This window comes from Galleria mellonella, unplaced genomic scaffold (assembly GCF_026898425.1).
Source record: "Galleria mellonella isolate WM207_F2 unplaced genomic scaffold, CSIRO_AGI_GalMel_v1 utg139, whole genome shotgun sequence".
NCBI classification, from domain to species: Eukaryota; Metazoa; Arthropoda; class Insecta; order Lepidoptera; family Pyralidae; genus Galleria; species Galleria mellonella.
In genome coordinates this window covers 4160393-4175838 of record NW_026441995.1, presented here as the reverse complement: position 1 = coordinate 4175838, position 15446 = coordinate 4160393, and the positions used below count along the sequence as shown (strand labels likewise).

The following is a 15446-nucleotide window of genomic DNA, read 5'->3' as shown; positions in this document are numbered from 1 at the left end:
TGTATTGAATTTAAATATATATATAAACTAAATTTACAGACTAATCATATTCTGCAGTCGTCTGCAGAGTGCGAATATTGATTTTGAGCACTGCGAATGCATGGGGGTGCTCAGGGGCGCGGCATGGGGTTGCATTCGATGACTCAACGTCGTCGGCGCCCTCCCTGTTACTTTCCAACAAGGACGAAATTGAAATAATTTTATTTGGCAATGTTATCCTATTAATCAATAAGTCTGTTAAATCTTACCAACATTATAAATTTAAATTTATTATAATACTAGCTTTTTCCCGCGACTTTGTTAAGACTACGGGATGCGTATGCGATGATCCTTAGGTACTAATATATTTTTTTCAATTGATGATAATGGAATGGTAACCCCGCCTGCGTTAACGGTATACGCTGGCAAGGCATCAGTGAGCGATGATAGGTGAGGATGAAAGGGCAGGACAGTTAGCCCACCGTGATGAATACACATGGAAGCACTATGCCATGTATATTCCAGGAAGAACCACGTGGAGGTCGACCCGATAGGGTATATTGCTAAGAATAGGACTCATAGTTCGTTCGTACATTCCCTTTCCCCCTAGTACTAATATTATAAATGTAAAAGCGGTGACATATCAATTTCTCTTAAATCATAAATTAATCACAGATAATATAATACTCACAGTCATAATTTTTTTTTTATTTAAATATTTCCTATGCACCTGAATCAGTATTCGTTATTATAAAAACGAAAGTGACTTTGTTTTTTTTTTGTTATTTCTTAGCGTAATCATGAAATTTGGTAAGTATACGCTTATTCGATATAAGGAAGGACACACACTTTTTGTTATTGTTAATCAATATATTCCAGTGGGGGGAAAAGGATTTTTAGTAATGAGGTCTAATAGCCCCATTGCTAGAAATATACCATCTCAGGTCGACCTCCACGCAGTTCCCTCTGGAAACAATCATGGTTAATTCTTGTCGAATTTATCATGGTGGGCCAATTGACCTGCATTTATTCTCACCTATCATCTTCCACTAGTGCCCCGCCGGTGTTTTATTTTAATGGATGATAATGGAATGGTAACCCCACCCGCGCTATCGGTATACACCGGCGGGGCAGCTGTTAAGGATGCTAGGTGAGGATAAAGGTAAGTCAGTTAGCCCATCGTGACGAATTCAACAAGAATTGTTCACGATGGTTACCAGGGGGAACCATGTGGAGGTCGACCCTATCAATTCCTAGTCGATTCCTAACAATCACTTTCGCCCCGCCCCGCCGGTGTATACCGATGGCGCGGGCGGGGTTACCATTCCATTTTCACCTATTACAAAAAAAAATGTTCCGGTTACTTGGAAAAAGCCTCGGGTAAAAACAAGTATCATATTATAATAGTTTTCACTAATATCCTCATACATAGAAATATTTAAGAAAAAAAAAATATATTGGTCGCCAGTCATTTTCAATGACTCATCAACTATTAATGTAGCACGTATCAATGACTCATTCTATAAGTGTATGACCAATTCCATCAAATTCGATCACCAATCTCATGTACGAGTATGAAATATACTAGTTTTTACCCGTGACATCGGCCGCGTAATCGGGATATATTTATTGATCAGAATAAAAATAGTACCAATACCATATATTTACCAGAGGGAGACTTTGTACAAAAGTCGATTGCTTGGATACCTCTGTACCATTCGTGTTTTAACCGTGAAGCAGTTGTGTTTGCATGGCTGTGTTTCGGTTTGAAGGGTGGGATATGGCGTGAATTTACTGGGTACAGAGGAATGACACCTGAGTCCTCAGGAATGGCAACGCATGGGGGGTATCATGGTCGAAACAGTATACTCTGTTAAGTCCATGGTACTGCTCATGTCTATAGGCGACGGTTACCACTTTCCATCAGGTGGGCTTGTTTGCCATTCTAAGTTGTATAAAAAAAGTGGTATACACAAATTTAATATGTTAGATAACAAACAAACTCACTTCTACATTTATAATATCAGTAAATTTAATATAAACCGTATGTATTATAATGTATGTCGTATCGGCGTGTAGTCCCGGCATAGAATAGGTCACCCCTTTCTCTGGGATTCTGGTCTTCACCCTCCCCAGAGGGGAGGGGAAGGGATTGTTAGTAATGGGGTCTAATGCACCCATTGCTGGGGGGAAAAGGGATTGTTAGTAATGGAGACTGAGAATCCCATTGCTAGCAATATACCTAACCAGGTCGACCTCCTCGCGGTTCCCGCTGGAAACTATCATGATTAATTCCTGATGAATTCATCATGATGGGTTAACTGGCCCGTTTTCATCCTCATCGATCACCCTTCACTGGTGCTCCGCCATCGTATCCCATTAGCGCAGGCGGGGTTACCACTCCATTTTCATCCAATAAAAAAAATGCACCCATTGCTAGCAATACACCACATCAGGCCGACCTCCACGTGGTTCCCCCTGGAAACCATCGTGAACAATTCTTGTTGAATTCGTCACGATGGGCTAACAAACCTGCTTCATCCTCACTTATCATCTCTCACTGGTGCCCCGCTTATGTATACCGATTGCGCGTGCGGGGTTACCATTCCATTATCACCCATTTAAAAAAAAATCACCCTCTCCGTGGGTGTCGTAAGAGGCAACTAAAGGAGGCCGAGGGATAGGCAGCAGCATCCCTCTTAAAACGTCACCAAAGTCCTCTGAGATAGCCTACCCACTAAGCGTGGCAACTATTGGCAAAACCCCACCAAAGTGGAAGCTTATGTCCAGCAGTGGACAGATAATGGCTGATATGATGATGAAACATGTAAGGATCATCGCTTACACATCCCATATTTTGACTGCAGATCATGACAGAAAACCAGTGTTTTGCCTAAAAGGGCAAAGCTACAAATTGAGTTGTGGCCTTTTTGTGTTGTTGCGGCATTTATTTATTTTTATTTATTTATTTATTTACACTTTATTGCACCAAGTAAAAAGAGAAATAACAAATACATTAAATATTATTGAGAAGAGATACAAAAGGCAGCCTTATTGCTAAGCAATCTCTTCCAGACAACCTTTGGGTAGAGGACATTGAGAAAAAGACAAAGGGTAGGTGGCGCACTATTATATAAATATTATCATATACAAACATATATACATACATATATACATACATACATAGTACTCAAGTGAGAGGTAGTAGGATTTAACAGAGGTTTTGAAGCTAGTAAGAGTTTGAGCGCACCGAATAGAGGTAGGTAGTGAGTTCCATAGGCAAACTGCCTGAACAGTAAAGGATTTAAAATAAAAGGAAGAAGAATTGTTTTTTTTTTTTTCTCTAAAACTATGATTCATTATTTTTTATTATAATATTTTAAGAGATTTATCGAGCAAGAATGAATGGAAATGTCGGTAGGGTCCACCCTAGACGAACGTATGTTGACCAAATAGGCGACGTGCTGAAGAAGGGCCAAATTAAAAGCACCCGTAACCGGTGAGCGTGTATGACAAGATTGATGAATGTGGAAGAAGCGAAAGAGGTTTGTTTGAATCGAAGCATTTGGCGTTCCATTGTTTCTGCCTACCATAATGGGAGACAGGCGTGACAGATATGTATATATGTATATCTATGTGATTGGAACTTACAAATAAATGTTATTATTAATTATTATTATCATAATAATAGGGATAGTACTTGACGTTATGTACATACTCACCTATGTATATAAATTCGTAACATACGTTGACGTCAGTTGTTTACTACAATATTATTAATAATTATAAGTAAAATATATTATTAATAATAAATATTGTATTACAAGGAAATATTTATCAAAATTAATTAGAACTCGCCACATATTCAAGTTTATTAATATATTCTTAATATTATAATAAGCATAAACAAAATAAGAAGAAGAAGGAAGAAGCGAAAGAGGTTTGTTTGAATCTAAGCATTTGGCGTTCCATTGTTTCTGCCTACCCTAATGGGAGACAGGCGTGACAGATATGTATGTATGTATGTAAACAAAATAATATATACACTTTTTATATAATTACGTATATTATGGATTTAGAATACCTGCATAGAATTAGGTATTGAAATACCCGGAACATAAATGGTAATTCGAAAGTTTATTGATCCGGTTATATCACAAAATATTGTATACGATACAAGATTTTTATCTTTTTTAATTTATTTATTTTCACAATATTAATTATACGAATACAAATATATCTTTCATATTATAAATAATTAATTAACAAGAAATATTTATATATTTGAGAGTGATATAAAATATGAATTATATTGCCCGCAATAAATTATGTTATTTTTAATATCGTAGCTCCACAATTTTAATATCAGTAGATAAGTAGCGTTACATTGAACTGTGTTTATCGATTCATAGAGGAAAAAATAACAAAAAATGAAAACTATTATACATATGTGTATATTTATATTTGAGGAAATTCATTTGTGGACATTATTATTGTTTTAGCAGCCGTTAATTCTCCACCGCTAAACATAGGTCTCTCCCATAAGGACGGTCATGCCAGTAGTTGCAACGCTTGGCAAATAAATTGGCAACTTCATTTGGGCTTTGGTGTTGTTTTAAGAAGGACACTGTTGCCTATCCCTCGACTATTAAATGTCCTTAATAGACATTATACACGGAGAAAACAAAAAAAAAAAACATTTATTTCATAGATATAGGTAACAAAAAAGTCGTATTTTGTTTTAAACAATTATCTTTTACTGGCTGTATTTTGTATGTTTGCTTGTGTGAATAAGGATTAAAAATATCTTTGCATTAATTTAGTATATGGTCTAAAGATAAAATAAAATAAATTTGGTAAATAACATCCCATTCGTGTTTCTACCGTTGTGTTTGCATGGCTGTGTTTCGGTTTGATGGGTGGGATATGGTGTGAATTTACAGGGTATAGAGGAATAACACCTGAGTCCTCAGGAATGGCAACGCATGGGGGATATCATGGGCGAAACGGTATACTCTGTTATGCCCATGGTACTGCTCATGTCTATAGGCGACGGTTACCACTTTCCATTAGGTGGGCCGTCAGCTAGTTTGCCATTCTAAGTTGTATAAAAAAAAATCCGAACATCTTTACAAAGTTATTTGCTAATGTTATATTAATAGATTTTTTTATTGTTAGGGAGGCAAACAAGCAGACTGTCCATCTGATGGAAAGCGGCTACCGTCGCCTATGAACACCTGCAACACGAAAGAAGTCACTTGTGCGTTGCCGACCTTTCAAATGTTTGTAGGCACATTCTTGAAAATTCCCCATATTATATTGTAAATGAAAATATGTTTTTTAAATACAAACTATAAGGATAAAGTTACATGGTTTAGTCATACTGAACCACCATTATATCGCCTGTGTGCTCTGTCACATGCTCTGTCTATTTCTAGATGGCGGCTTATAATGTTGTACAGACGTGGTACGCAAAATAAATTTCAAACAGTAATTAAGATTGTTTCACAAGAAAAAAAAATAATCGATTTCAATGAGACAAAACTTGCTACTTTGATTTAAAAACTAAACTACTAAACCGATTTTATAAAAATTTCTATGGGGCCAATCGGCAAGTAGGTATATCCTATATATATCGTTATAGTCGTAGAATACTGACGGATCTGACAAAGATTACAAATAAAGATCCGTCAGTATTCTACGACTATGACGATATGTAAAAAGACTTTTCCAAATCGGTTTACAACTGCCAGAATTATGGGGTAACAAACATTAAAAAAAATACAGCCAAATTGAGAAATTAATACTCTTTGAAGTCGGATGATTATGAAAAGAAGAGTTTTTCATTGAAATCGAAATTCATTGAAATTGATGTGGGAGCTCCCACACCAGAAAGACCCTACCACGTACACCTGGTATATACTTACATGCAATACTTATTTATAAGGGAAAAGGGTTTGTTAGTAGTGAAGTCTAATGAACCCGTTGCTAGCAATACACCTTCAATACAATTCAGGTCGACCTCCAATTCGTGTACAATTCTTGTAGAATTCGTCACGATGGGCTAACTGACCTGCTTCATCCTCATCTATCATCTCTCACTGGTGTCCCACCAGTGTATACCGATAGCGCGGGCGAGGTTACCATTCCATTAAATCACCATAAAAAAATACTTATTTATACATATATGTATTTGTTTATACTATGAACCGTTTTCCTCATACAACAGAAATAAATATGTGGATAGCTATATTATAAATAAACGCGTTAGTACTTAGGTATATATTTTTATTAGGAACGTCCAAAATACGAAATCGTTACACTCATCATCATCATCATCATCATTATATCAGTCATTAATTGTCCACTACTAAACATAAGGTCTCCCCGAAAAGGAGGTTTTTGCCAGTAATTGCCACGCTTTTCAGACGGATTTACAGGCGCAGTTAGGCTTTGGTAATGTTCTGAAAGGGACGCTGTTGCCCATTCCTAGACCATTAAGTTCCTTTACGACACCAACATTTAGAAAATTTATTTAGTTTAATAAAAACTATCATTAAATGGTAATAAATGCTCCTTTCCGCTCAGGGTTTGCTGGAAGGGAACTCTTACAGAGTTATGCACGCCTGTTGTACATCTTTATTTTTTAATATAATTTAAAACAATGTGTTTTGTATACAATAATGTATAAATAAATAAATGTCCTCTTGATAGGAACACCTTGACCAACTTTGCATAGGTAGTTACAATAGGAGAGACCTAAATATTTTTTTTACCTAAACATTGCCTTATGATGCCGTATCATATCGATAAGTAACGTAACTGATATAAAAGTAACTTGATAAATATGCTACAGTTATGACAGGAATTTTCTTTATCAATAAGTACGTGTATTTACTGTAATTTCCATAATCCATTTAGTGATTAAACGTTAATGGACATATTTTAATTAAACAGTGTTTCCAAAAATAGGCGATTTAGATTTCTAAATCATATGATTAAAAATATGAATTTTAAACGGATAGTTAATTAAATGTGAATATATTAATATATTTAACGTACGTAGGTATGATTACTTGAAAAAAAAAAAGGTATTGTATATACAATAAAATTTTATTACATTTTATATAAACTGATTTTCCAAATATATATATTTAGTGACTTAATTTTTGTGTTCATAGCTCGCAGCTCAAATGCAATAGTAATAATTTAAAATTGTGTTCTACGAAAAAACCCATGCTCCTCCATTTCAAAAGTATTTTTTTATGTTTGTACCGAGGTCATATGCTTAACTTAGCTTATCTATTTCATACAAATTAAAAACCCATTATCAAAGACGTTGTGCCACTGTAAAGAAGATATTCGATCGAGATTGCTGTCACATAATACGCTTTTATGGATAAGACCAGTGATTCTCAACCACTGTGCCGCGGCACTTTTGTGTGCCGCCAAATTTTAAAAGTGTGCCGCCAAATTTTGCAAATATTTAAATTTTTTGTCATAAACTATTTATGCAGTGTGTTGTAGTAAGTAAATAATTTTTATCTTTTTCTTTGTGTGCCGCCAAATTTTGAAATCGCTAAATATGTGGCGCAACAAAAAAAAAGGTTGAGAATCACTGGATAAGACTGTTCTTATAAAACATACCGCGAAACCACAGAACGACCGCCAACAAAACGACTACCATTCCAACCGAGGAAGGTCGATTTCTTACGAGTATATATTTATAAATACACATTAAAGTCACATTTATAGTTTTCTTAGGCTCTATTTCCATTATACACTGGATTTTATATTTGCAAACGAACTTTTAATACGTAACCCTGCGTTTGGAAATCCTAAATTATTAATCCCATCGCAGGTATCGAGTTGACAGATGCTTTTTTACATTTCTAAATTTAGACTTTTATTTCAGTAATGCAGGACGGTCAACCAAATAAATAATGGGACGTGGATTTGATATTATCTTGCCTTTGTTTGTAAAACGTAAAACGGCTATTGTAACCTATAAAGGACTTTAACACTAAAGGTGACAACTCTAGTTGTAGATAATCCATAGAATCCTTGTAATATGAATATCTTCTGTCTCAATGCTTTAACTCATCAAATCGAAGCCATAAAAATAGTAATTTATTTATTGTTTAGCCAGAAAAATGACGATCTTAATGATTTAATACAGCGCCAGCCGATGGTCGCAGGTTTTTTTTTTTTTTTTTATACTACTTAGAATGGCAAACAAGGTGACGGTCCACCTGGTGGAAAGTGGTAACCGTCGCCTATAGACATGAGCAGTACCATGGACGGACATAACAGAGTATACTGTTTTGCCCATGATACTCCTCATGCGTTACCATTCCTGAGGACTCAGGTGTTATTCCTCTGTACCCAGTAAATTCACGCCATATCCCACCCTTCAAACCGAAACACAGCCATGCAAACACAGCTGCTTCACGGTTGAAACACGAATAGGACAGAGGTACCCAAGCAATCGACTTTTGTACAAAGTCTCCCTCTGTATCTGCATATTTTGATTTGGGTGTTTGTTTTTGTGGGATGATAATGGAATGGTAACCCCGCCTACGCTATCGGTATACGCTAGCAGGGTACCAGTTCGGGATGATAGTTAAGAATGAAAGCAGGCCAGGTAGCCCATCATGATAAACTTCACAAGAATTTACCACGATGGTTTCCAGGGGAAACCAAGTGGAGGTCGACCTGATAAGGTATATTGCTGATAATGGAACTAGAAAAATTCTCATTACTAACAATCCCTTTCTCCCCTAGTCTGGGTAGTTAAAGTATTTAAGTATTTCTGTCTATTGTCTACATAGTACAAGTTCTGCTTAGTTTGGCCTTAGTAAGTCAAGTATTTTTTATATATATTATTTCATATCCATATAAACGAGTTACTACGAAGTCTCCTTCAGGTATAAAACCTTCATATACATATACAGTGAAACCGGTTGAATAAAAATATGTACTTGCTATTTCTTGATCGGGAATGACTTGTAATAAATTTAATAAACCAGTGGAAGAATACAATAGTGGTTTCATAGAATTAATTTCAAATTCATGACTGAAGTGTCATGTTAATGATGTTGGGTTATGATTATGATATTTCATCATCATCACTTTAACCTATCCATCTTTCACTGCTGCGTATTTTCTCATTATTTCCTAAAATACCGTACAGAGCCACCTGCATCCTTCGCGTTCCCTACATTTTTTACTCCAGGCAGTCACTCCATCTTAATGACGGAATCATTACTTTCACGTGATCAGTACTAGAGAATCTTTCTTAACCATCAATTACCATTCTGAAGATAATTGACGTATTGTTTAGACAAAGTAAGACAAGAGTGTTAAATTAACAATAGTCTATCGAGCATATTCAAATGCAGAGGCGGTAGCATTTCGCACCTAATAAAAAGCGGATGCGTTTCCACGCATGTAAATGTGTCGTGTTATCGTTGATGGTTCGTATTATTGTGTTGGTATAATATATTAGTATAACAGGATTACAGACTAAGTACTGAATTTAATTTAATTGAATTGTGTACCTTTATCACCGCAAATAAACGCAAATAGCCCAAGTGAAGAAATGAGCACCGAAAAAAGATACCAGTCAACATTTTTACCGCTAAAAATGCAGAATCGAAAATAGGTGTCGTTACAATAAAAAAAATATATTACGAGTTCTCGTATTTTCTTATTATTATAATATTATAAATGTAAATGTTTGCTTTTTTTTACAGCACAGGGGGCAAATGAGCATGCGGCTCACCTGATGGTAAGTGACTACCGCCGCCCATGCCCATGCCCATGATCACCCACAACACCAGTGGCATTGCAGGTGTGCTGCCGGCCTTTTAAAAAGGAATATACTCTTTTCTTGAAGGTTATGTTGTCGTATCGGTTCGGAAATACTGCTGCTGGAAGTTGATTCCAAAGAATGGTTGCTTGTACTTATTATCATGTTTAAATGGGTGAATGAATTTGAATAAAATTTATAACATAAATACATATCTTAGATTAATACATAAAGTAATATATATTACCCGTAAATCATGTGGCCGAAGTTGCGAAATACAGCTAGTAATATATGCTGGATCCTGCGACGACCAGGAGCAAACCGACAAGGTCGAGGCGAGCCAGTCGGTCTATGTGCGCAAGTTGCCAAGTTCATTGTTCACATTGTGCATACTTAATATGCAACGTAGGTAAGGTAAGCAAAAAAAAATTAATATATTATCCTTGCCAATATTATACAATTAAATGCGAAAGTGAGTTTGCTTGTTACCTTTTCTCTCACCTTGAAAATTGATATACACGTATATGGGATGGATAAGGATATACTGTATGGGATGGAGAAGGTCAATTACCTTCTAATTGACCGACGAAGTCGCGGGTAAAATCTAGTTATCTAATACATAGTTTTAAAAAAGTATAAATATTTCTTCTACACCTATTATAAAAAAAAAGAATATTTTTTTGTACAACTTAGAATGGCAAACACGCTGACGGCCTACCTGATGGAAAGTGGTAACCGTCGCCTATAGACATGAGCAGTACCATGGACATAACAGAGTGTACTGTTTCGCCCATGATACTTCCCATGCGTTGCCATTCCTGAGGACTCAGGTGTTATTCCTCTGTACCCAGTAAGTTCACGCCATATCCCACCCTTCAAACCGAAACACAGCCATGCAAAGACAGCTGCTTCACGGTTGAAACACGAATGGGACAGAGGTACCCAAGCAATCGACTTTTGTACAAAGTCTCTTTCTGGTAAAATGGTTTGGTTTTATTTTAATATAATAATTATTTATTATTTACTTTATTGTATTTTATAGAAGGAAATAGATTTTCCATGTTCATAACCCTATATAAATTTTAATTGAAATCATAGAAAAACATGTGCACAGAATATCATGAAAATGATTTAAGACAGAGCACTGACCCTGTGATCAAACTGCTTTGGAACAGAGAAAAGGCAGAGGTTGTCTGTCATTGATCTGATCATCGAATATCAAGAGAAAATTCAAGCAAACAATTAAAATAGAAAGACCACTTATTTTAAAGTGAGAAGTCATTGTCAATGACGATTGCTTTTTGAATTTTAACTTCATCGTAGTGAATTTTGCTTTTTAAATACTCGTAGAAGGAGGCTCTTAATTTTATTCCTGTAGTCATATTTTCGTCAATTATGAACTTGTTTTTATAAGTGATTCTTATTTATAAGTGAATTTGCAATTTTTCCGCCTTGATCTTGTATTACCTATCTAATATGTCGGGGGGAAAGGGATTGTTAGTAATGGAGACTAAAAATCCCATTACTAGCAATATACTCAACCAGGTCGACCTTCTCGTGGTTCTCCCTGGAAACTATCATGGTTAATTAATGATGAATTCATCATGATGGGCTAACTGGCCTGTTTTCATTCTCATCTATCACCCTTCACTGGTGCTCCGCCAGCGTATCCCGTTAGCGCAGGCGGGGTTACCATACCATTTTCATCCACCAAAAAAAATCTAATATGTCTACAAAATATCTCGCTGCTCGGTGCATTTTAAAATAAGAATTAGAGATAATAACCGACATTAATTTTGTTACAATTAAAGTTGTTATTTTTTACAAAGTAAAATGTAGATACGTACTATTAGCAATTTTAAATATAAAAATCCTAAAAAAAACCAGGAAAATTTAAAACCTTTTTGAAATAACGATTGCTGTTTTGATAATGAAAATGATGAATGTTTTACCAAGTATAGTAGATATTATCTGTAAAGTAAGTATTGAAATATCTATATACATATATACTGTAATATATCCTATTCCATGCTTGCCTTCGTCAGTAAGTAGTTAACCACCTAAAAGGTTGAGAAACCTTAAAAGGACTAGCGGCGGCGGAGCTAGCAGCGAACCATTTTTGGAGGCACGACGTTAAAACCTCGATACCATACGACACCATATCCAGATGGTATATTCCAAAATAGATCGCTAGTAGAAGGTTCTTAAGTAACCAAATGGGTTGCTGCTATACTCTATTACAATACTTTTTTCTACTTTTTTTAAATCCACAAAATTGGCAAAAAAGCATACTTTCCGTCTCATAGTAAACCATACTCCGTTAAGTATGTGAGGTATTTTTTTAAAATTAGGGTATGATAGTAAACGTTCACTGTAGTCTATGGAATTTAATGAAAGCATAAATAAATCAATTACTGATCTGACCATAAGACTGTATGCTGATGTAGTTTTTCTCAAAATCATAACGATCATAACGATCGTAATGAACTGACGGTAATTTCCAGGGGGAACAGCAAGTAGGCCGACTTGACAGAGTATATTACTAGGAAAGGGTCTATTAAATCCTATTACTCTTCCCTCGATCGATTTTGATAAAATTTCTATGGCACCTATCTGTAAGGTTTAGAGCTGACAGAGTAATGAGGTAACAAACGTAAAAATAAAATATAAATGAATTGAAAACCTCCTTTTTGAAGTCACTTAACAATAACATTATGTGTTTACAGGATTATAAACACAATTATAAATTTATGATCATAAACTAATACCAATTTATACATATTATGTTTAATAAATAACAAGGAAAATCATACAATAAGTATGACATTTACAACAGTACATAATTAGACCATATGAACTCTAAATACCTATAAAATAATCCATAATTATTTTTCTTTCCGTTCAATGAACTTTATGAAACTAAGAATTATTAACAATTAACTACTATTAAAAACTGATTTAAATGAATCGTTCAGCAGATCCATTTTTATTTTATTTTTATGGCGTGTTTTTGTCAAATCCTTCGTTCGTCACAGCGTTGTATTTCAACAGCTAATACTATTTTGCCTTAGATTATATAAATAGGGCGTCTCTATACAAATGCTTCAAGAAAAGCGAGTCAACTTTTTTATACAATTTTACGTGATAAATAGTTATGGATAAATTCTTTCTTAACTTCTGTATTTATTTTGTCTTATAAATTCTGCATCTTTTTAATGTTAAAATACTTTTTTATTAAATAATAACTCAAAATTAATTGTATGCATAAGTGTATAGAACACCGATAAAAAAAATTAATCAGCTAATTTGACAATTAGTTGAAAAAAGGTAACCCGTTTTTGAGGCTCGAGGATCTATCTATATAATCTAAGACTATCGCTTTGACATTTGAAAATCACACTTTCACTATCATATTATATTATATCTAAGTATTATAACGAGAAAATAGTACAATATCGTGTCGTGTTACAATAAATAATAAAACGCGCCCTTTTAGTGTAAGTTTTTTTTTAAAACAGGTGGCGAAACAAACGAATACGTTCCGGCAAAACAGGAGCATCTGGCGGAAGGAACAACCGAGCGTTTCGTGTCAAGGTGAACATCGTTCGACGTGGTTTTGGTCGGTATAATGCAGATATTATGATTGTTTATTTGGATAAATCACGTGTTTCATACATTTGTCATTGATATATACGTGATATGAAGTAGTATTTTGCATATATTGATTTGACTTGATATTCACAACGATAGTCACTCTGTATTCATGACTAAATTAAAGTGTTGATATACCACCCCATTACATTATATTTATTTATATTTTATAATAACTTGAATACAATTTCCATTATTTATATTATATTATTATTCATATTGTTAATATTTTTACTCATTTAATAATTTAATTATATTTTAATGTTTGTCAAACACAAGGCATGCTGTGGTTGCCTATAAATGTAAGAACAGTGAGATCTAATCTGCCAGTTTATTGTATTAAAATTTAGCTTTATTGTAGCTGTATCTTATGTTGGTAATCCTATAAATAAATAAATATATAACATGGTAGTTGAAACTGTATTATCAATTTGCATTTAGGTAGTAAATTGTCAACTGTCTGACCATTAATAAATATGTTATAAATATCATCATCATTTCAGCCATTATCCGTCCATTGCTGGACATAGGCCTCCCCCATAGACCGCCATAAGCTGCCGTGAGACACCTGCATCCATTGATTTTCTGCAATGCATTTTAGGTCGTCACTCCATCTAGTGGGTTTTTTAGTAGGTGATAATGTAATGGTAACCCCACCCGCGTTATCAATATACGCCGGCGGGGCACCAGTGAAGGATGATAGGGGAGGATGAAGCAGGTTAGTTAACTCACCGTGACAAATTCAACAAGAATTGTTCACGATGGTTTCCAAGGGAAACCACGTGGAGGTCGACCTAATAGGGTATATTGCTAGCAATGGGGGTGTCAAACTCCATTGCTAACAACCCCTTTCCCCCCTCTAGTGGGGGGTTGTCCTACACTACTACTACTGCGTTTGCCCGTACGGGCATACATTATAATACATATGGTTATAAATATATGTATATACGTCATTTTTTTTTACAACACAGGGGGCAAACGAGCATGCGGCTCACCTGATGGTAAGTGAATACCGCGGCCCATGATTACCCACAACACCAGCGGTATTGCAGGTGTGCTGCCGGCCTTGAACGAACATAATTATTTATAACAGTAAACATTTTTATTAATGCTTAAACACTTGGCAATTTAACCAAACTTTGAACCAAAGTTCTAATAAACAATTAATTTAGTAATAAAATTAAAAAAAAAATTATTACGAATTCTTTTTTATCACATGAATAGAGTCTGTTATTAACATACTATTAATATTTCAAATGTGAAAGCTTGTTTATATTTGAATGTTCATATTTTTATTACTCAATCATGTTTAAAAGATAAATGGATTCAAATTACGGGTGCACAGGTGTGTTATTTCCTAGCTTAACTTGTAAGGTAAACCCGAGGAAAACAGCTAATAAAGAAAGTATACCCCTAAAATTATTGGTCGCGCCTTTTACATATACATGGGCAGGAGTGTTACATATTCGCAATACAATGACCTCATCGTCTGATCATCTTGTCCTTGACTTTGCCTCAACCGAAATTTTACCGTCCTGATAAAAAGAACGAATTCTCCCACGCGCCTTGTCAGGACGCATACCGGTGGAGATGAAAAAAAAAAACTGTATTTTAAAGGGCCTACAATGAATGTCTTTTCGAAACTCCGATCGAACGAAATATACAGTTGATCTTAAAATTACGAAGGAAAAACTTTTATAACGATTTATTTTCGGTCGTTCAGATTTATGGTCTCTTTATGGTAACTAGGGATTTTGATGAATGAAATGTCACTCCGTTTACAGCATAGGTTCGATATGAAAGATAGACATGAAATTTCGATCCTAAACTCGAAATGAGCGTATAGAATAGACCGGTTCTTTGTTACCTATATCCACCACACATGGAAAATTATTTCTAATAGGATCGCTGTTTGAAAGTCTTTATTGAAACAATGCGTTTCCCTATTGATGTCAACTCTGAGTTTTGTCCCACGGATGTAAACATAAGAAAAAATAATACAATA

General features: G+C 34.9%; 1 long non-coding RNA gene across 1 annotated transcript; it reads left to right on the top strand.

Moving 5' to 3' along the window:
• Positions 1-7720: 7720 nt before the first annotated feature.
• LOC128202624 (uncharacterized) lies at positions 7721-14685 on the top strand. Its single transcript, XR_008253890.1, has 3 exons — positions 7721-8008; positions 9735-10204; positions 13309-14685. It is a non-coding gene; the product is annotated as an uncharacterized LOC128202624 (long non-coding RNA).
• Positions 14686-15446: the final 761 nt, after the last annotated feature.